The 22,500-nt window shown below is 44.3% G+C and overlaps 1 protein-coding gene across 4 annotated transcripts in view; it reads left to right on the top strand.

The window, feature by feature from the left end:
• The first annotated feature begins 616 nt into the window (after positions 1-616).
• The window catches only part of raph1a (Ras association (RalGDS/AF-6) and pleckstrin homology domains 1a), a 47,547-nt gene continuing 25,663 nt past the window's right edge, over positions 617-22,500 (top strand). For all 4 annotated transcript variants that reach the window (XM_068573174.1, XM_068573172.1, XM_068573173.1 and 1 more), the window contains exons 1-2: positions 617-800; positions 17,465-17,517. The gene's annotated coding sequence lies outside the window, so the exon portion shown is untranslated. The remainder of the gene's footprint in view (positions 801-17,464; positions 17,518-22,500) is intronic.

Here is a 22,500-nt window from a genome sequence, read left to right as displayed (position 1 = left end):
TTTGTTGACTTTGTATAACCCTTTACAAATGAATGCACTGGGGGCTGCAAACAGTTTTAAAGTTAAAAGGTTTGGTTACGTCCTCTGGCTCCATTAAAGCTCATTAAATGATCAATACAGACAGCAGACAGGGTGGAGGAATCAATAACGGTATTCAATCAATCATTCAAATAAAGCAGGGAAGGATATACACAGCAATTTGACTATACATTGTATTTATTTATTATTATAATGATTATGTATTATTATATTTATTTGACTATTTAATTGCACAGATCAAATTTGTTTGAATACAATTAAACAAAAAGAAGTGTCAGGGATTTTCACAATAAACTTAATTAAGAAAAAAACAACTCAAAATAACTAACAAATAGCTAGAAATTAACTTTAATTCCAAAGTAATTGTAAATTAAATATATATATATTTTTCTTTTAATTATTTATTCTTCTTTTTTTCTTAAAGTTATTTTCTTTAACCATGTCTTCCCTTACGTCATTCACGCAAATATTGTCACAACCGATTAGTTATTTTAAGTTGTTAAAAAAAATAAATTAAAGACTTTATTATGAAAATCCCTAACCGGAAGTCCTTCCTTCCGCTCGCCTCTGCCTTGACGCTGGCGGTGTTGGGATTCAGTGTGGCAGCAAGGGGGAATATCTGGGATATCTGGGAAAGGGGAGTCGGTGAAAACCGGGACTAAACCGGCCGAAATCCCCCCGACGAAGGCTCGACGGTCACGCCGCGGGGCCCGCGCCGGACACCGGTCTCTGCGGGCGGGCTTTCTCCCTGGATCCGCACGGTAAGTCGCCCAATTCCCCTCCAGCTCACCGCATCTCTACCCGACACATTCACCCTCTGCTTTCTCTTTCACCTCGCTATTTTATATGTATATATGCATTAAAAAAAAATTATATATATAAATAAATATGTTAGAATATAGCTCGCTGGCATTTGGGACCGCGACATTTTTTTTTTTTTTTTTATTGTGTGAGGATTTTAACGGAGAGGAGATCATTTAATTAACATCCGCTGGAAGAAAAAAAAAAGAAAAAGCTAATTAATCCCGTTAGTGGCTGCATGTGTATGCAGAGAAAAGGAGGAGGAGGAGGAGGAGGAGGAGGAGGAGGAAGGGGGGATGACAGAGAAAACCATCTATACAGAAAATAGGGCGAATGCATTTTTAGTGGGTTACAGCATATGCACATATAGGTTTGTTCGTTATTCGTTGTGTGTGTGTGTGTGTGCATGTGTGTGTGTGTGTGTGTTTTCTCTCGCTGCTGTATTAAACGCCGCAGGGCCCTGCAGAGCGCCGGGGGGATGCGCAGGTTTCGCCGGGGAGCAGCAGCGCCGGCAGCCGGCTGACAGCGCGCCTCCTCCGGATGCTTTTCTGGCGTTTGGTTTCGTGCAGCTCGGAGGCCGACACCAGCAAGGCGTGGCATCCATACAGCGTTTTACACAGCCACGGGCGGGCTCTCCCAGCTGCCACTCTGACTTACATTTAAAACATATTATATTTAATTTAGCCTATTTGATATAAAGGAATGTGTTTGTGCATGTGTTGTCTGCTCAGTGTTTGGCCCTCCTCCCTTCCAAAAGTCCCATTTAAGAAGACATTTAAAATTCAGCATCATCAGACATGCAGGCCTGCCATCTGCCTGTCTGCCTCTTCCTGTCTCACCGCCTCGTCCTCCAGCTATAAAGCCCCGTGTGCTGCACACCGTCTCACTGCCTGGGCTGGTGAACCCGTCTGTCATGGCGTCCTGCTGGTAGACCCCGAGTCTGTGCGTAACCCACGCCGAAGTGTGCATGAGATCACCTTAAAAGGTCAAAGGTTGTTGTGGTGGTGTCTTGGTTTGGAGAGGACCGGGGTCTTCGTGGTTTCTCTGCGTGGGTTGTTAGTTTTATTCTTTGCATTGTTTTTTTTTTCTTCCCATAAACGAATTTCAACATTGAAACGTTGACGTTTTCGTCTCCTTTTTTACGTTCTGACGAAGTCGGCCATCTTTTTGTTTTAATGCACGGGACAATGCGTGGGAATTTGTTCCAATAAAGTGTCATTATTGATTCAAAAGAGAGAAGAGGGAGGCGGGGGGATTACAGTCCTGCTATAGATCCCCCTGCAGGTTTAAGATGAATAAGCAAATCATTCAACCCATTGACTGCACCGCTGCAGCAGTGTGGCGGAGAGACGGAGGAAATGCAAACCAGGAAGTATCGTCTGAAGTCTGATTGGCCGATTTGGACCCAGTTGAAGCAGAGCGGAGGTTTTTCTGGCACATTTTCAGCAACTTTAAAAGCGGGTACTGTTTCAAACGCAGTTTAAATACAATACAGGGATCCTAATTTTGATATCTGATCCTTGCTACTTCCTCGTTTATTTCCACAAATACAAGCATTTTTTAAAATTTATTCAAAAGAGAACACTGCTCGAATTAAGACTTCAAATAATACAATGTATGCCGTAGGAAAGTCCAATCAATGGGCTGTTAGTGAACACAAGCTACTCTATTTCTCTCTCTCTCTCAAAGCCAGGAACCAGAGAAGTTGAGCTGCGATCTGTTGCAAGTCGGAAGTCGATAAATCCGAGTCGATATTCCCAAAAACGGATCTATATGTGGCGTGTCCCGGGGGCATCTGCTCCGGGGAACATGGACGCCCACAGTCTCTGAGCATCTATAGTGGACCTCCATCACAGCCCCTAGCATCGTAGAGAATATAGAATCTACAAAATGGCCTGTTTTGACCTTTTAAAAAAGCATTGTAAGCGTTCTCGGGCTGTTTAAAGAGTTGGGAGGTCCACAGTCGATGAACGGGAGGCGACGGATTCTGGACCCACGGAATGTTTTTCTTCTCGCTTCTCAAACATTCGCTCTGTCGTCAATAACTTCTTTCTCGCCTCATTTTCTGGTGGAGCCGTTCCACACTTCATGCTCCATGGAATTTGAGTTTCAGCACTCCGGTTTCTTCTGGGGGGATTTGGGAGAGCCGTTCATGTTAACTAATATTGTTTTAACCGGCTGACGCCGAAGGGAACGCCGCGTATGAATTATGAAAATGTAACGCAGTTTTTCTTTTTTAACCGACGAGCCAGAGTTCTCAAATGTTAATCGACTTAACAGAATAATCCATAATCCGATCAATGAATAGGCCGAGTGAGATTTTTATATGCTGCTCTACCAAAGTGTTTATACAATAAACCTCCTGGTATCGTTTCGAAGGTTGTTGGTGAGAATTTTGACCTTTTTCCCATTGAGAGCGAGACCACGTCTTCGCACCTTTTGTCCAAACTGGAACCGGCTTCGGCTTCACCGTCAACGAGCTAAAAGAATAGAAGATTAAACGCCTTCAATGTTGCGCCTGCACTGCTATTAATACAGGTCTCCCAACACGCAAAAAAAGGACAAATGTTCAAACTATATCCCTTCAAGTAGCGACTTGTCGTCCCGTCGCTTGTGGCGGTGGGGGGGTTCTGCCCCGATGCTGCGAGACGCAGCCGTCAGACTCGTAGTGTGTAATCATTCGGACAGACGGGAGGCTTCCCATCGTGCATGGTGCAGCAAAGTGGGGCAGAATTCAGCATCTCCCTGTAGTGTCGAGGGTTAACTGGAGTATGAAAATCCTGAGTGCCCTACTTCAACCGAAAGCAAGGCTACTCCGGCTTCTCATGGGAGACCCGCGGGGTCCCGGTTCGACTGTCGTTCGGCGCCGCTTCCCCAATCAACTCCCTTTGTCGACTGAGCAGTGGGACTTTGTCTTTTGGATTTTCTTGTTTTGAGTTTAATTGGCTGTTTTTGGTCTCGGCCGATAAGGATTTCTTCTGTGAGCACGACACGCAAATGTATGAACTCAGTGAGTTGTCGTTCATTGGAGTAACCTTTCCACATTTCCTGCATTTATTTTTACGAGACGCCAAAGGCGTGTAGCGTAGCCACGCTTTCGGATGCTTTCGTCCCACCTCGCAGCCCGTGTCGTGGCGGGCCAATCACACGTCGCGTTACACTTGGGACGATCGGCTGCAGGCAAAACCAGACAAATGGTGCAATTTTCTCGATCTGGGATCCAAAAGGATTGAACGCAGATGTAAAGTTTGACTGGAGACGGTGTAATACTGCTTGGTACCGGTTTATTTTGATCAATGAGAATTGGAGGCATGCTTTCTTTCTCATCTGCTGTGTTGTTGATTTTATAACTTACATTTATGTTCCATATGACGTTCTTCTAGTAGAGTATATAAAAGACATCTGTGTACTGTTTTGCACAAACAGGAAATGGTATAGGACCCCAGCCAATTCGCGTCAATCAAACTTTGGAATGTGACGGACAAATAAACTCAAACGAGGACGATGTTTACAAGTTACTTTGTTTTCTGAGCTTTTCCCTTCTCCCTTCTGATTTTATGTTTTGCAGCTGTAAGCGGCTCCTCCATTCCTTTTTCTGCTTACATGTGGGGGAAATGGTGCACCCCAACAAATCACACAAAAAAAAGCACTAGCAGACTACTCAGAGTCGCGGTAACATCCAATACACCAACTACCTAAATATTTAGTGGGCTAGAAAAGGATTTAGTGTGTTGCAGTACTCAAGGTCGATCTCGGTTGAAGGTCTCGTCTCGTCGTGGTCTCAGAAAGGACTCTGGACTTTATTTTGTAACTGGATTGTGGCGAACTCACTAAATTCCCTTTTGGATCGTCTGATTGAACTTTGTTACCGTGATCGCTCAAAGAAATTCCTTTGTGATTATTGGATGCAGTATCTGTGGCAGTAGAAGAGGCTTCCTGGGGTTCTTCTTATCCGAATGTGGATCTTTCGGACCTCTTTTGAGGAGCGCCTATGGTTTTGCGTGTTCCACATCTGATCATGAGTGTGTCCCGCAGTGTTGGACTCCCACCGGTCCGGTCTCAACCCCTCAAGTCTTGGCCTCGTCTCGGACCTCGATGCCCTCGGGTCTCGGCCCTGACTCGGTCTCTGTTTCTGAGGTGGTCTCGACTAACAGTCGACACAGCGTGCCAAAAATACCAGGATGTTCGACTGCATCCGGTCGCGTTTTTGCAGAAATGTCGCGACCCACGGTCCCCTGCACAGCGGGAGAGACGGATGTCGAATATATGAGCTGAAGGGTCAAAGTTCATAACGGAGTGGTGTGTCCCAATAAGAACTAACGGTAACAAGAAGAAGTACGCGGTAGGCTTGTTGTGCGGCATCACGAAGGACGAGTCAATAGTCTTTTACTCTAAAAAGTAAAACAAAACTGCAAATACACATGTGTCGTCCTCGTGCGCTTCCTCCGGCGGCTCCGAAGCCATCTTGTAACCATCAGGCTGGATGTTCTGGTTACATCTGTATTAGCCGCTCGGTCTGAAACATCCTCACTCGTCGGCTTCGAGAGACGGGGCAAATCGGGTCACCATCTGAAGTTTAGTTTTCTTCCTCGACTTCCTCCTCTTCTCTCCTCGTCTTTCGGCGATGTCTCTCCCTCGCCAAGTGGATGGAAAAGTCATCCGTCCTTCTCTCAGGAAATTCCTCCCGGTCCCAGGGGTGAGACGGACGGACTGGGAGGGTGTGAAGGAGCAGCAGAGCGGAGCAGCAGCAGAGGACACAGTCCAGGCCTGGGCTTCTCATCGGCGCGCTCTCTTTCTCTTTATTTAGTCGTGGGCGCTAACGCTATCCTAGCATGCCGCGCGCGTGGTTTCGCGGCGTTGCAAGAGAGACATCCAGTCAAACATAGCAAACTTACTCTGAACAAAGGGACTTTCCAGATGTGTTTGTGTGTGTGTACATGAACCAGACTCGGAGGCCCAATCCCAATGCCCACCCTAAACCCTCAAACCCTGAACCCTCAGGGACTTACTGACGTTAGCTAGTCAATGGTTGAGTTTGAACTGGTGTAAATACGAATGTGATGGCACTTTGCTGCAACATATCACGTGACTACATACTACATATCATACTACATATCACGTGACTACATACTACATATCATACTACATATCACATGTACAATTGTGGGTAGTCATTTTATACTTTTTATTCCCTGATTTGAACCTCTTCCAGGCTCTTTCCTCAAATCTATTTACTCGTTTTTGTCAAACAGCTTCAATAACAAAACAAAATGTTTGATGACTAAATATGTGTAAAATAAATATATATATTAGATATGATTATTGCTTTCATTCCTTCTTTTATGTCACATCTTTTATTCAATTTGTTTTGTGTAACTGTTATTTATGGGGCTGAACACCCACGAGGCTCTTGGTCAACCGTCCATTGGTAACTGCGTGTTTAACGTCACATTGCAAGGAATTGTGGGTAATTCCCTTCGGCAAAGTCGGCATTTAATGCCGACTTACGGAAAGGCTTCATAAAGGGCTCAAAATGTCTGCCAGAGACTCAAACACTCAGCGATGTGACACAGCTAAACCCTCGTGGAGTTAGCGGGGGCGCGCCTCAAAGTCCGTGATTACGTAAGGGTGGAGATTGAGATTGAGCCAGAGACTTTATTGAGTTTTAAAAATGGCCGCTACAAACGGTCCGGCGGTTGTCGACTTAGTTTTTAACAGCTGGCAGCCGTAGCAGCTGCGGGTGTTTCGGTTTAACGAGTGACCGCGTTAACCGGTGCTTTCCCCTCTTTGTTGACTCACATCTTATTCTGAGTTAACAAAGATTTCTTTTGTCTTTTTTTATGCTTTTTTTCATGCTGTTTGACATATTTCCAAGAAATTTATACGCACATCAAGTGGAGCTTTTGTGTGATTATATATATATTTGCTTTTTTACAAATACTTCATGGTTGTTGCATTGACGGCAGCTTGTTGACAACACCAAGCGGAACAAGTCGCTGTCTTTTAAAAAAGCCTTCAGTCTGTTTATAAAGTTATATATTTACTCATCTGTGTTTATCATCTACGCAAGTTAATTCGAGTAACCAGGGGCGCGTTCGGCTGGAGGTCACCGGTTAACCCGTTAAACTGAAACGCATGTCGCTCGTTTCGATCCGATGTTTGCGGCTCGCAAACTCTTGCTAACGGTACTTCTGTTGCCAGCGTTCACGCGCATGTTTTTAAACACGTTCGCTGCAAAAGAGGCACTTTTTCATCTTGATTCAACACAAATTTGTCAATTCAAGAAAATAGCAGACAGCAAAGGATATTTCTCATGTCCATTACATTTTTTCTTTTTTTTTTAAAACAGCCAGTGCCTGTGAACTTGATCCCACTGGCCTACAGAGGCGTGTCTTGCAGCTGTGGCCTGTAGTGTAATGCAGCACTCCTGTGCCGTAGTTTATAGTGCACTCTGTTATGCTGCGTCAGTGCCGAGTCAGCAGAGGCACTCGCACATTAAACGGCATCAAGGCTGGAGCAGGAAACTGGAGATAGTGTGTGTGTGTGTGTATCTATAGAGTGTGTTCTTCATTCATGGATATGTCTGTTAGACTCAGTTACCAGTTATTAGGTCCACCGAGCTGAAACAAATCCCTTTTTTCCCGGTTCCAATACTTGCGTTTGGATATATATAATCCTGTAACATCGGACCTGCCTTCGCATACCTTGCATTGCCGTTTGGCGTTGAGTGAAATGTGTTTCAAAGCTACTTGAGCTGGAGCTCGATTAGGCTTCACATACAACCAGGCGTAGGAGTCTAAATGCCTTTACTCTTTTGTGTGTGTGTGTGTGTGTGTGTTTCGAAAAGCTTGAACAAATCAAGTGCTCCCCAATTAATCTGCTACCAGTAGGTTTCTATACACGAGTTCTGCAGTAGGAAGAGAATTGATAGAGGCATGAGAATCATTGTTTAAACACATTTAAGGACGTTTTAAGGTCACTTTGGTCTTATTTCAAACACCCAACCTGCCCGTGCCGCTCTGTGGAGAGTTAGCTAGTAACAGCTGGGACGCCAGCTGTGTGTGTGTGTGTGGAGATGTGTGTGTGTGTGTGTGAATTGATTTGCATCTGTGTCTTGTTTCACCTTAAATCTCATAATGTTAATCTGCGTGTGTGCGCACTCGTAACAATACATGTTTTATTTTTTGCTGTTTGTTGTTTAAACAGGCGACTGGCAGCAGAACGCAGTGACTCAGCTGTGTGTGTATGTGTGTACGACTCCCTCACACACACACACACACACACACGCGCTTAGTATTAATGGAGTGTCCAGATGAGGTAACCGTACTCCAGCGTCCTCCATCTCCCGGTTTGTTAACTGCTCTGTAAACTGAACACGACGGACCCACGCGGACGAGCGGCAGAACCGTGAAAAGGACGCTTGTGCGGTTTCTTCAAATTTGTGTTACATTTTGAAAAAGACAGTCTGGATTTCGCTGCCCTCTGTGCAACAGCGACAAGCTCGCAAAATCGGCTCAGGACTCTCAGAGGTCAGGGATCCGCGTCGGCCCGACGGACATTCCTCTCGGAGCGACGGTGACGTCGCCGCAAAGAAACTCAAGGAATTGTGGGAGATCGTTAGGTGACGAAAAAAAGAGTACAGACATTTTCTTTGGCCCCAATAAAGTAAAGTTTGATTTTTACAGCTGTGATATTTCACCGTTTGATGCTCAGTACATTGGACTTAGTTGAGAAACTATTCGACACTGATCCGAGTCATTTTATTATCCTCAGATACAGACAGGAAAAAAAAAGAAAGCGTTGACAGCTGAACAATCCTGCATTTGAGGAGTCAAAGCCTCTGAATAGAACGGCCTCGTGGCTCCATCTTTGTTTTTCGTTTGTTTTGTTTGCGTGGATCTTCTGTGGTTCTGGAAGATTTGGAGAAGGTTTTGTTCGGACTCCCTTCATCTGCGCCTGAAAGTTCAAATATTGTTTTCCACCAACGGCAGCGCTGTGCGTCCCCGTCTCTTAACTCCACACAGATGTAGAGTCCTTCTGGCTGCTTACGCACAGCCCTCGTCCTTGGAAAAATGTAATCTGTTTTTTTTTTTTTATTATTCTCTTAATTCTTTTATTTTTTCCTTCCTCACATTACTCTCGCCTGAAGCCGCCCTCCCTCTCTCTCTCTCTCTTTGCTTCTCTATGTCCCTCGCCCCTTGTCGTTGATATGTCTCTTTAGTTATTTAATAGTTTGGACTTTCCACGAAACAGTTTGTCTGCTTTGGAAGCGTTGCAAGAAAAGCAAATCTGTTCCTTCAATTCAATTTATTTGGGATTTTATTTTTCAGTGAAGTTAATGCGCTGACAGAAAAACAACTTAATGCCTTTCTGGCTGTTGCAGGTTCTGCAATGAGCTCGTCCAATCGTTTCATTCGGCCTGAGTTTTCTGATTACCTGGGTGTCTACCTGCCGGCTCGCTTTCTGCCTCCACGCTCATTGTTCATCTCCCACGAGCCGCTAGCTAGCTAACAGCAGCTAGCTAACAGCAGCTAGCGGCTCATGTACCATGTTTGTTGTTTACGTTAAAAGAGAGGCAACTTTCTTACGAGGTTAAGCAACTTTTGGAAAAGATTTGGCAACATCGGGCCGGGTAATTTGATTAAAACCTACTTTTCTTTTGTATCTCGCGTACTCTTGCTAGTTTCTTCAGGTTACCAACGCTGCCTTTTTAAGTTTCAAATTCAGCAAACCTTTATTGTCCGTCAGAAGACGGACGTCACGATAATTGATACTTTACTAAGTCGATGCCAAAATGTCCACGATTTATAAAGCTGCATTGTGAACAACACAATCGTGTTAAAGTCGGCGAGGGGAGAGACGGTAACGTTAGCGGTAACGGTCCTGCTTGGCTAAATAAAGGAGCTAACGGCTAACCTTAGCGACGGTTGTGTGGAAGTACATTTATTGTTTTGTCTGTTTATGCTGCGTTTTTATGTACCGTTGATATACAATCAACTCAATCATCAATGTCAGTGCGTTTGTTTCGTGGTGATAAAACAGGCGGCGGGAAGAAGAGCCAACATGGACACGCCCAAACCAAACACCACGCCGGTTGCTGCTAGTTAGCCTGTTTTCACATCCTGGTACAAAGCAGTAAAACAAGTCACAGGAGCGTCGCTAATCACATCCTGAGAGTGTGTGTGTCGCTGATGGAGTCGATGTTATTATAGTGTGTGTGTGTGTGTGTGTGTGTGTGTGTGTGTGTGTGTGTGTGTGTGTGTGTGTGTGCCAGTGCCAGCCACAGGGTGAAACAGAGTGAGAGTGTGTTTGGGGTTTTGGCGGTTGGTTGGCCGGCCCGGTTTGAAGTAACTGTTGACACAGTAAGGTGTGTGTGTGCGTGTGTGTGTGTGTGTGTCCGTTGGCTTGAAGGAACTGTTGATACTGTCCGCCTTTCTGTTTTCCATTGCTCATGCTAAGAGAGAAAAAGCACTGACGTTGAACCTGCGTGTGTGGTTCGGTCTGTGTGTGTGTGTGTGTGTGTTAATGTTATGGCTTGGTTTGAGACCTGGAACAGCTACTGCTTGTCTGCGCCGGCTCTTCCATACGTGAACAAACCCCCCAAAAATAAGACCAAACCACAGCCACCTCCTCCATCCTGACAGCTCTCCAGTAGAGATGGAAAGTATGCGAGCCTCCTGTCTGTCTGACTCCAAACAGTGTGTATGAAGATACTCTACTGTCTGCGTGGAGAGACACACACACACACACACACACACACACTCATTGCAACCAAAGAGTTACAGGAACATGTATATACGAGAGTGCTTGAATAGCGGGTTCGCCGGCTCAAATCCTCCGACCGCTTTTAAGGAAAAAATGTGTGGATGGAAAGCGAGTGAGGAACCAGCTCGCCCACTGCAGTAATTGCTGTGTAGGTGTCGTTCGGTCGACGAGCGGTCCGCCCAAAACATGTCAACTCTGTTCGAGAAACAGATGTACTTTCCATCCAACGCATGTTTCTTCTTCCCGCGCTGAACGCTGCCAACCGAGTGCATCAACGCCGATGACGTGGCTCCACGTGTGTGCGGATATTTCCAGCAGCTCGTTCAAGCCCAAGAGTTAAAACTGGGGAGCAGGTGACGCTTCGCTAAGCCCCGCCCACTTCCAGCCCACACTGCCACTAACCGCACTCCCTGGAATAATTGCTAGCTAGTTTTTTGGGGGGGAAAGCCATTGCGGAGTGAAGGGTCCACAATATGTGTTTTAAAGGATGCATCCAGGGTGAAAACAGCTTATAAAAAGATAAAGATAGACGCTAAAGTTCAGGGTCAAAGTGAAACCGCCTCATCATCGGCTGATCGAAACAGGAAACAATGAAATTAAGGAACTTAACCAGCCTGAAAAAATGAAGAACATCTGAAACGATCGCCACGAACCCGAGCCCGATAGCTGTCGGTCCGTGGTCAGAGCCGGCCGATGCCGCGCTTCGATTGGCCAGTCTGCGTCCGAGGGGCGGGACTTAGCAGAGGGCCAATTGGATTGTTCTCTTTTTTTCAACTGAGCAAACCGTCAGAAGGTCGGGGATCAGTCAAAGAGATGCGAGTAGCAGATACGCATCCTGACACTTCTGATCAGGCGGGCATTCAACGGATCGAATCCACATTCATGCCACAACAGATGCGTGATTGACACGCCGACGAGGCGGTTTTTCAAAATGCATAATGTGTCAGTACTTTGAGTCTTCGCGCCGGGCGGAGCCGGGCCTTCCTCGCCGAGGACTTGTTCGAACTGGAGCAGGTCCCATGTTGTTTTTTTTTTAGCTGAGTCAGACTCAGTCGCTCATTCTCTGCTCTGTCATTATGTGATTAGCACCATAACTCTGTACAAGTGAACAGTGTGTGTGTGTGTGTGTGTTTGGGTATATGTGTCTGAGCAGGTAAACCTACTAAACAATGCGGTTGTTGAGTTGCTTTCACACGCACATTTGTATGAAAACTACACAAACGCACCGACAGAACTCTCCTTTTCTGACGATGTTCGCGGTTTCTTTTCCGGGTTGCGTTGTCGCTGCCGTTGGTTTCCTGCTGGAAGACGTTGTTTCTGGCAGGAACAGACGCTGAAGTGGAAACTTTAAACTCGCGAGGCGCTTTGGTTTGGACGTCACAGCGCGTGTGCCGGAGGAAAAATCGACTCGTTGACCACAGTCGTGGAATCGGGGAGCGAAGATTTGTATGGTTGTTTCTTGGAGGCGTTGATCAGCTTTCAAGCCGTGTTTCGGGCGTTTGAGACAAAGTGTGAACGCTTTGGGACGGCCTGAGTGATGGATATTGATTAATATAGTATTGATTATAATTGAATTAACATGACTGAAGAGAAACATGTATTTCATTGGTTGTCCGTGGTTGAGTTTCGATGCATTTGACAGAAATGTTCGAAAAAGGTCGACAACACCCGACTATCTCGACACAGCCCGTCGTTGTTTGCGGTGATATGAAAGCTCTGATTGTTACAGAGAAGTCAAGGGAATATAAGATTGGATTCTTCAGAATAAAAGGCTCAATAAAAAGGTGTATTTCTGGACCGGGACGCAGGATCACAGGATCTCCTTTTGCCTTTTTTTTCCAATGTGTGCCGTGTACACCGGACACAGATGCAGTCAACCTTGTCAGTCTTGCTGTCCGTCTCTGCTTCCCTCAGCAGTAGTTTAACCCAGTAGCTCAGTGACCTTGTGTGTGTGTGTGTGCGTGTCTGTGTGTGTGTGTGCGTGTATCAAAGCAGCAAAGCAGAGTGCTGTGATTCTTCCTGACAGTTCTGCAGTGCGACCAAACTCCACTGCAGCAATGTTAAATCTGTGTGTGTGTGCATGTCTGTGTGTGTGTGTGTGTGTCTGTGTGTGTGCATTCATGGCAGCACACATTTTTTTTCTCGGAAACGTCTCCTTCACGCTCGTCTCGGTCGTGGAGGCTCACTGTCGTGTTGGTCATTCTGCAACCAGAACATGTTCTCGCCGTAAAACTCAGGTTACGTGTTCGCCATCGGCAGCCACCCATCAGGTGTGTGTGTGTGTGTGTGTGTGTGTGTGTTGCATGCTTTAACTGTGCCACTTGGCTCAGTCCTCACAGCCTTAAAGTTCCCCCCGCCGTCGCCCACACTGCGTTGCCATTATCGATTTATCCACGGATTTTATTTTCGTCATTTCATCCGCCAGATGTCAGAAAGTGGGGAGTTGAGGATGAAGATGAAGAATTTTCTAGCGACAGACCACATTTCTACTCGATAATAAAAAAAAAGATAAGAACAACATTTGTATCTACCATTGTTTTCATATATTTTACTGCTTTTGTGAACCTAAGACCTTTGGTAAACCAATTTAAATACATTGAGTAAATACATTTTTTCAGCCAGAGTCATATTTTCTCTTTACACTTTTGCCTTATAACAATGGTGCCTCATTATCTAGAAAGCTCACATTGTTCTGCAATTTTTGATGTAAAACACGATTATGTATCTTACATGTAACTGCTTTTTTTTAAATGTGCCTTTAAGAAAGTATGTCAAATCCAGAAACAACATTTAAACATTTCATTTCTTAATCTTCAGCTGCAGTCGACTTTAAGAGAAACAGATTTCTCGACACATTTATTCTCATCAGAAGGCCTCCTGGACGTGCTTCCTGGAAAGCTGATGTTTTTGGGGGATGTTTTACACTCGGCACAAACTCAAATGTCATTTTCATCTATTTGGGCTTTTGGAGCGGGTCTCGAGTGATCATTTTGAACTGAACGCTGAACTTCACACTGCACCAGCGAACCCATGCCCTCCAGTGCTGGCAGCCTGTGTCCCATTTAAATAAAACAAGCAGGCTGCAGATCTAACCCCAGGGTGTGTGTGTGTGGGTGTGTCTGTGTGTGTGTGTGCCAGTGCAGTAGGCAGTGCTGGGTTGGCATTATGTGTGTTAGCTGGTTACCGGGCAGACCAGTGTGTAATTTTCTCTTTCCAGGTCAGCGGCAAGACACTGACGGAGGGTTTGAATCCCACTCGACCCCGTTAGAGAAACTAAAACCTCAGACCTGTGTTTCAGCTGAAGCACAACGCTTCAGGGTATTTATTTATTCCTGTGCAAAGTATCTGAACTCTACATATATAAATATTCGTAGCGACGGCCCTCTACTGGTTGACAGAGGTATTGCAATTAAATGTTGCTATCGGCGCATCCGGAGCCCCGAAACTCAGCCTCAACTCGCTCGTAGGACTTTTGTCGCACGCTGTCGTCGTCTCTAATGCGTTTGAAGGAGGTTGACGTGGGTGAATGGCGGGGGGGGGGGCACTAGATTTAAAATGTCGGCCTGTGTCTCTTTATGTCTGCGGCCTTCAGCTGCTGGAGACTGAACTGTTCTAAATGAGGTGCGCTGGAGGGGCGGGTGTCATTACCAACCCCAATGCCTAAAGCTATCTAAGTATATCACACACACACACACACACACACACACACACACACACACACACACACACACACACACACGTTGTCTTTCTGTACTTGTGAAACCCCTCATTGGCAATAACACATTATCTTACTCCTAATTATCTAATTATCACTTCACTGAACTCTGAGGATTGAAAAACAACAATTCAGGCCTATCCGGTATTTCGAAAAAAATCTATATTGTATCGTTGATTTTCCATCATTGGATGAGTTTCATATTGAAACTAACTATTTATAGCTCCATTGTTTTACCTTTTTTATAATCAAGCCTTGAAACAATCCTTTGAAGTTGGACAAAATGTCCTCATAAATACAGAAATGTCATCAGTTGAACACGGAAATTTGGTCCTCACAAAAATAGCAGTACAAGCCTTCTCTCACACACACACACAGACACACACACTCAGTCAGAGTCCATGTGCTCCAGGCTGAAATGAACTCATATTTCCCAGTAATGTGGTGTTGAGTGTACGCTCCCAGTATGACCGCCACCAGGCTCCAGCGTGACTGAAACCTGCACTCGACACACATTACATTTCAGTGTTAATGTTAAAAAAAAAACACGTTCCTGCTTTTGGTACAGAAACCACCATTTTTAGAAGGACTCTTCATACCTTTGGAGTGCTTTTACTTCTGACTAACCCCACGTGATGAATAGGTATCTGTGTGCCGGCCGGCGAGTGCTTACTCATACTTGTTGAGTCTGCTCGGGTCTGATTTTAAAGCCTCCTCCGTCAGGTGAGGACTGCGTCAGACGAGCACATTTGTAGTCGCAGTGAGTTCTGGAACATTTACTCTCCGTGCCATGAGAAATCCTTTTTTTAAAAGGGCAAACTTCTCGGTCTGAGTTTACTGGCGTCCTCTGAAGTGTCGGCTTCCCTTTTCCTACCCGGAGTCGATTCTGTTTTTTTTTGTTTTTTTTTACCACAAATCGTCTCTTGGCCTTAATAACTGGAGCCACAACCCCAATCAACCAAACAATGAGATCGTTGTTATACGAGCGTCGTCTGAAACTCCAGTTGACTTGAAAAGATTGTTGCTGCCATCGGGGACGTGATGGTTTGAGGAATCGGACTGATGAAGCAATGCGTTTTTAGAAAATGTCCTAACAAATGTCTTTTCATTGTTAATGAAAGGTTTTTAGCCAATTATTCCGATAATTTGGCGTGGAAACTAGCATTATACACGCTGTTAAGTGAGCAGCGCCCTTGAACTAGATTCCCAAGTCTCATTATATGAGGTGAAACGTTGCAGTGGTAAAGCTATTGTTTTCAATCTGAGATCTTAAAGCTTCTGTTTTTGGCAGGCCACGCTGTTTCGTAATACCTTTTTTTTTTTTTTTAAGCGGCCTGTTGGGCAACAGAGGAGTCATAAATCCACCGGGAAGGAGAACCATAGCTTCAGCATCGCAAAGCCTCAGCTAAGAGTTTAGTATTTCACCAGCAGAAGAGGACCCTTTTTAGAAGGAAAACATAAAGTAGAAGATATTTCAACTGCAGTGTTGGGCCGTCAGAGTCTGCTAAACCTTCTCTGCTGGCCTGAACACAATCACAAAGTAATAGCTATTCTATCATTTAATTTATAATGAATTAGTAATGTACCTTTTCTTGGATGCTATCCGCATTAAAGAAGAAGAAGAAGCGGGTGAACAGGTGATCGACTAAGACTGAAGGCACAGGTAGAAGATCCACAGCCCGTCATTGTTTAACAGGATAAGAAAAACAACTCAAAATCCAATGTTTGTTGAAGGAAGCCTTTTGTTAACGGAGCTTTAAAGCCACTACGAGGAACTTTAATTTTGTGTGTATTTTGGCACCCCGTGTGGACAAAAGCAGTAGTGTTTCGTCCCTTTAAGAAAGCTCTTATTTCACTGCAGCTCAGTCTAACGTTTTGGGCCTCCATTCCCTCCATCGTCAGCCGGTAAAACGCTCTGAAGCGTTTCAGGGGGAAACTCTGAATCAAGAAGACTCATTAAGCGAGATTAACCAATCCCTCTAGAGCTATTTACAGAGGCCAGATGGTCAACCACGAGCTGTTTTTTGACACAGCGTTATGAGCTAATTCTTCCTAATGCTTTTCCTGTGAAGTAATCTGTTGCAATGGATGAGGAACTATTTTAAATGACACATCTTTTTTTTTTTTGTATCCCTAAAAATGAAGATGGAAGCATAAAAAGTGTCACAACCCCATCGGTCCAACTGGACGTTGCCCCATCGAGGGAGGATACGCTGAGGACAGCAGATCGCGACGGGAACAATTTGTTCAGTTTTTCCGTTAGCTAAACCATCGCGGTTTAGCTGACATCGCTACCTCCACCAATACGAGCACCTTTTTTATAGTGCTTTAAGCGCTTCAGGCCGAGCGGCAGAGGCTTTTATTGTGTTGCGGTTTCTGGACAACGCTGACAACCGACACGGGAGCCGCATCGAGTTTTGGTTTCTAAAATAGCGGCGTGCGTTTCAATCGGCTTTTTGTCCCCACAATGTTCTCGTTGTTTCCACCGTCGGCGTTTGAGCATGTGAGAGCGGCTCAGGACGTTTTAAAGCTAAGCGATTATTGGAGCGCGTGACACGATGACGTCGTTGTGTACTTGTGTGACGTGATGAACACAATACAACTCCCCCGTACACACACACACATTCACACTACCTGTATGAATAATAATGAAGGTCAGACGTGATGATAGAGGGAGAGAAAGGGAGAAAGAAAGGGAGGAAGGGAGAGAGAGAGAATTAAAATGTTGTTGCTTGTCGGTTATTTTTAGGTCACACACATCCAGCCTGCTCAGCATGATAGAAACACACACTGGTGCCACCTGTAGACAGTACAGTTGTTGTGTAGACAGCTGCTGTGTGTGTGTGCACTCTTGGAGTTTCCTTTGATGAGGCTAAGCTAACAGTTTCCCCTCACTCCCACTCTTTCTGCTAAGCGAGGCTAAAGTTGGAACCTTTCACGCATATTTCCTCAAATAAAGAAAAAAAACCTACGGCTATCTAATCCCTAAATATTTAGGCTTAGGCCTAAACACAGCCAGTTGGGATTTGTGGTTTGTATTTAGGTTCAGCAACGTCTGCTTCTCCGTCCGTCCAAAGGAAATTTGATCATGTGTTGTAATAATAACATTAATAGCGTTCCCCTGTCCTCTCTCCGTCTCTGCAGGGTGATTGAATTCCTCCACTCTGCTCTGTTGGAGCCGAGTTAGCAGACCAAAGGTAAGCGGCGCGCTAACGGCTCTTCATGGCTCCATGGCTTTGTGTTAAGTCTAATATTTATGTCTGTATTGTACATTTGATTATATTTAAAGAGGGCGAAAAAGCAAAAGATGGGGGATTAGTACCTGCTGCCTTCTGACGCTTGTACTATTTTAACAGAAAACAAACATTTTACACAGAGTTATTTACTGGAAACAGCAAGTTTCTTAGTTTATTGTAGTGAATTTAGGAAGTATGGTAAAGATATGAGGGTGAAATCAGTGTTGGTCATTGATCGTCTGGCTCCAGATGCGCCGATACAACATTTAATTGCAATATCAGTGTCAACCAGTAGAGGGCCGTCGCTACGAATATTTACATGATATGTAGAGTTAAAATACTTTGCACAGGAATAAATAAATACCCTGAAGCAGTGTGCTTCAGCTGAAACAGAGGTCTGAGGTTTTAATTTCTCTCTAACAAGTTGAGTGGGATTCAAACTTCTCATTTCATCTTTAACAATCAGCTCTCCATCCCCAGTTGTTACACGACAGCGAGCCTTTATAATGCACTTCAAATAGATAATCGAATACTTTGAAACTGATATGTTTTTTGGCGGTTTTGGCCAAAACGGACCGAGTTTTTGTGCTTGATTGTTTCTTAGTGTTTCCTTGCAGAGTCCCATATAATCTGTACAAGTGTTGTTTTTGTCGCACTATACTGTCAAACACATGGGGAACTTCTTCTCCGGGGTTGTTTTGGGTTGTTTGGGGCTTGGCCCGCTATAAAATTCTATTTCAGACTATATTATTCTTCCATCTTTGTCCATTAACAGCTTAATGGACATCACAATGGGCCTCAAGCATGCTTTTTCCACCCAGTTTGCTGTAACTAAACTTGACTGGGCTGCACAGAACCCCAGTTCAACACCTTTTGAGGTCCTTATCGCCCAACATAGCTCATGTTCTCATGGCCTAAAATCTGGTGGAAAGATGCCTGAAACCGGAAGAGTCGAGGCCGTTGCAGCAGCAGATTAGATTAGGAAAGAGATGTTCAACAGTCACGCAAAGTATAGGTATAATATTCACCAAATAGTGCAATTGCAAAGGTTTCCAAAATGCAGTGATTGTTGCTGCTACAGTCAACCAGCTTGTTGAGCCGTCGTGTTTCAGTCCTTGGCTGTAATGAGTCTCTGGGGTCTGGAAGAGGTTTAGTCGACATCTGGTTCAGACATAATGTGTAACACTTGGTTTGATCCCAGCGTTCATATTTGAGGCGTACCCGAAGCACAACATGTTTTTTTAATTTGTATTACCATCCTGTATATCACTTATTGTCTCACATCGAGCCACTCGGCCCGTCGGTCAGAGCGCTAACGTGGAGGTTTTTCCAAAATAAATGTTCTCGCGGTGACTTTGATGACAGTGCATCACTCCCAGCCTTCGCTCTTTTGGGGCTTCTGTGTTCCCGACGCTCGAGTTCCTTCCTTCCTACGTCGAGATCCGTGGAAAACTGAAAGTCTTCTGCGGCCCAGAAGCTCCAGCGTTTAGCCACAGCCCGACTCTGGAGAGCCAGGATTATAAATATGTGGTCGCAGCGAACTGATTCCTGCACGCTTAAGACAGAAGTCATGTCGTTTTGTGTAACAGCCTGAAGGTGGTTTGGTAGGAAATAGTGGAAAGTGACATGATACCCTTTGTGTACCATTAAATATTGTAAAAAAAAGTCATGTTTGCTAGTTAGCCTCTGCCACGTGGTGTTAGCTAGGAGATATTATAATGCTAAAAAGCCATTTTAATAGTGTTAAAATGTACAACATTAGGAAAAATGATGCTTACAATGCTTTTTAGATGATTTATAATGTTGGAAGAGGTTTATTTCAAAGGGAAACTCTCATTAACAATCAATGCCATTGAAACAGTGAATGAACGTTTTATTCCAAAGTCAGATGGGAACCGTTGTTCATTATTGTTTTGACAAAATAATGTTGAGGAAACAAACGTTAAGCTTTGTACATGTAGTTGTTTTGTGCAGCACGCTTGGTCCATCCAACACAACCTTCACACAACTGTAGAAAATAAAATAATAACCAACTCTTTATTGAGCCATTTTGTTGATGAATTGGTGATTAAAAGCTTATACGGACGCACCAGGAGTGTAGCAATAGTGTGGTTGTGTGTGTGTGTGTGTGTGTGTATGTATATAATATATATATTTATATACATAGTGTGTGTTTATGTGTGTGACGATGACGACCGCTTGCAGATGGTTTGGGAATGTTGGTTTTTCTGTAAAAATCAGACGGCCTTTTCAGAAACCTAAAGAGTGTGTGTGTGTGTGTGTGTGTGTGTGTGTGTGTCTGTGTGTGTGTGTACACGGCATGCTGCCCTGTTATCATTCAGTTCTGCAGTGTATTTAGCTGCACACATACACGGCTCATATCAAAGTGTGTGTGTGTGTGTGTGTACCCATTTGAATACACCAACAGTGTGTGGTTGTGGGTTCGTGAGGGAGTGGCTCTTGCATTGATTATAAAGAGGAGCTGCAGAGGTTTGGTAGCATTTAGCGAGGTCGAAATAATCTATATATTAATGTGGAGTCGGGAGAGAAATAAAAGTGGCTGAAGCTGAGGAGAACGTCAATGACAAAGCTGTTGCATGGTGCTGGTGGACCCACACACACACACACACACACACACACACACACACACACACACACACACACACACACACACACACACACACACACACACACACACCCACACACACACACACATCATGTCCAACTTTAATACACTCATGGTAAATCCATTCAGCTCCAGTAGAATCAACTTCCTGCTGCCACTTGTTTGTTTCTTTTGGTGCAAAAATAGAGCTCATTTGTTCCCTAAATCTGGAACACACCACTGTGTGTGTGTGTGTGTGTGTGTGTGTGTGTGTGTGTGTGTGTGTGTGTGTGTGTGTGTTGTCTCAGTGTCACGTTACACAGCGGCAGCTGGGAACCCCTGGGATCTGCTCGGTCCAGCCTCGGGGGCTCAAATACACACACACACACATACACACAATGGGTCTTCATTTTCACCACATCACTTGCATTCATATGTGTGTGTATGTGTTTGTTTTCTCATAAAAGTGCGCGTGCTTGTGCACGTGCCTGTGCTTATGACTCACAAAGTGCCACTACCTTTTGCCGTTGCAGAACAAAACAAAAAAAAGTTCAGACATTTTACATTTTCATGCAGCTCAAATTAACTGGTTAACATCAACGTAACACACACACACACACACACACACACACACACACACCCTCTCTGTATTAATCTCCCTTCCTCGCATTGAGAGACGCAGGCAGATGTCGATATGAGGCAGGAAATGATGTAATCCCTGCTGCAGGTCTCGGGGGAAGTGATGTCATTGTTGCTTCCTCCGCCTCTCTGTCCGCGATGCACAAACATTGACTTCTTCATCGGAGTGAGGAGAATAAAATAACAGCCTTGTGTGGCTTATTTGAGCTGATTTTTAAAATAAATGATACTTTTTCTCCAACAGCCGTGGAGCCATTGATGTAAAGTTGAACAGTCCTTGAATGTGTAATTGATTTTTATTTAAATTTCTGACTACAAACGCTCTATTGGAGCGTTCAGAGGCTGAGATTGACTCAATTTAAGACATTCGGCTCAGCGATATCGTTCAATACATTGAATTATCGGAATAATAGGAATTTCCCATAATCTGTGATGATTTACATTGGACATAGATGAGGATGAGGATGGTGAAGATGCGAGACATCCGTAGCAGCGCTGCAACGTCTTCATCACACCGCTCAGGTGCGCTGGCGCTCAGTAAGTAGGTCATGTGGGTTAAAGCTAATCCCACATGACTGCAAGCTAGCAGGATATAAATAACTATTTTATTTTATTCTATGAACAGTGTGCAGAGGAAATCTGTATTATATATATATATATATATATATATATATATATATATATATATATATATATATATATATATATATATATATATATAACTACAAATAAATAAAAAACATGAAAATGTTCAACAGCTAATTATAAGCATACATTTTGCAGTTTATATAAATGGTTGTATAGAAGTGTGTGTATGTATGTGTGTGTATCTATCTATCTATCTATCTAGATAGATAGATAGATAGATATAACAGCTCTCCATACAATCCAGTGGAAAAGCAGTTTTACTACAGAATCATTGTGTAACTTGACAGGCATCTCTCACACACACACACACACACAAACACACACACACCACTTGTAATTGATGTCACAGTGTGAATCCTCAGGCTAATTATGTACCCCGACGACACACAAACACACACAGACAAAGACGCACAGACAAACACACACAGACAAACACACGCAGACAAACACACACAGACAAACACACACATACAGCGGCATTGTGTGGGACATTTTTATTTACAGCATGTAGTTGAGCGTGAAGGCTGCCTTACAACTCAAGACTGTGTGAAGAGATGAGAGGAAACGTTGTTTATTCCATTCTCTGAGTTTTGTTTCTCTACTTGAAGCCAGGGAAAATATTCTGGACAGAAAAGTTGATACAAAGACTAGAAAACACCCCGAGGATTAAAATGAGTAACTCATCATATGACAAAACCACGAGGCGACCTCCAGTCCTGAGAAAGCAAAGTCAACGCTGGAGCTGCATTCTCTCTCCTGACCACCAGGGGGCGACTCCTCTGGTTGTATAGAAGTCTATGCTTCATGTGTTAAAGCTGCATTCTCTCTCCTGACCACCAGGGGGCGACTCCTCTGGTTGTATAGAAGTCTATGCTTCATGTGTTAAAGCTGCATTCTCTCTCCTGACCACCAGGGGGCGACTCCTCTGGTTGTATAGAAGTCTATGCTTCATGTTTCTGTACCGCCTCTAGTGGCCATTTGAGGAAATACATGTTTTGGCTTCATTCCTCAACATTGGAGCTTTCAAATCTTGAAGACAGCTGTGTGTGTGT

The sequence above is a fragment of the Clinocottus analis genome, unplaced genomic scaffold, assembly GCF_023055335.1.
Source record: "Clinocottus analis isolate CAN_PGR_092001 unplaced genomic scaffold, fCliAna1.0.p SCAF_12, whole genome shotgun sequence".
NCBI classification, from domain to species: domain Eukaryota; kingdom Metazoa; phylum Chordata; class Actinopteri; order Perciformes; family Cottidae; genus Clinocottus; species Clinocottus analis.
Note: the sequence above shows the minus strand (reverse complement) of the source record. Positions and strands in the feature narration are given on the sequence as shown.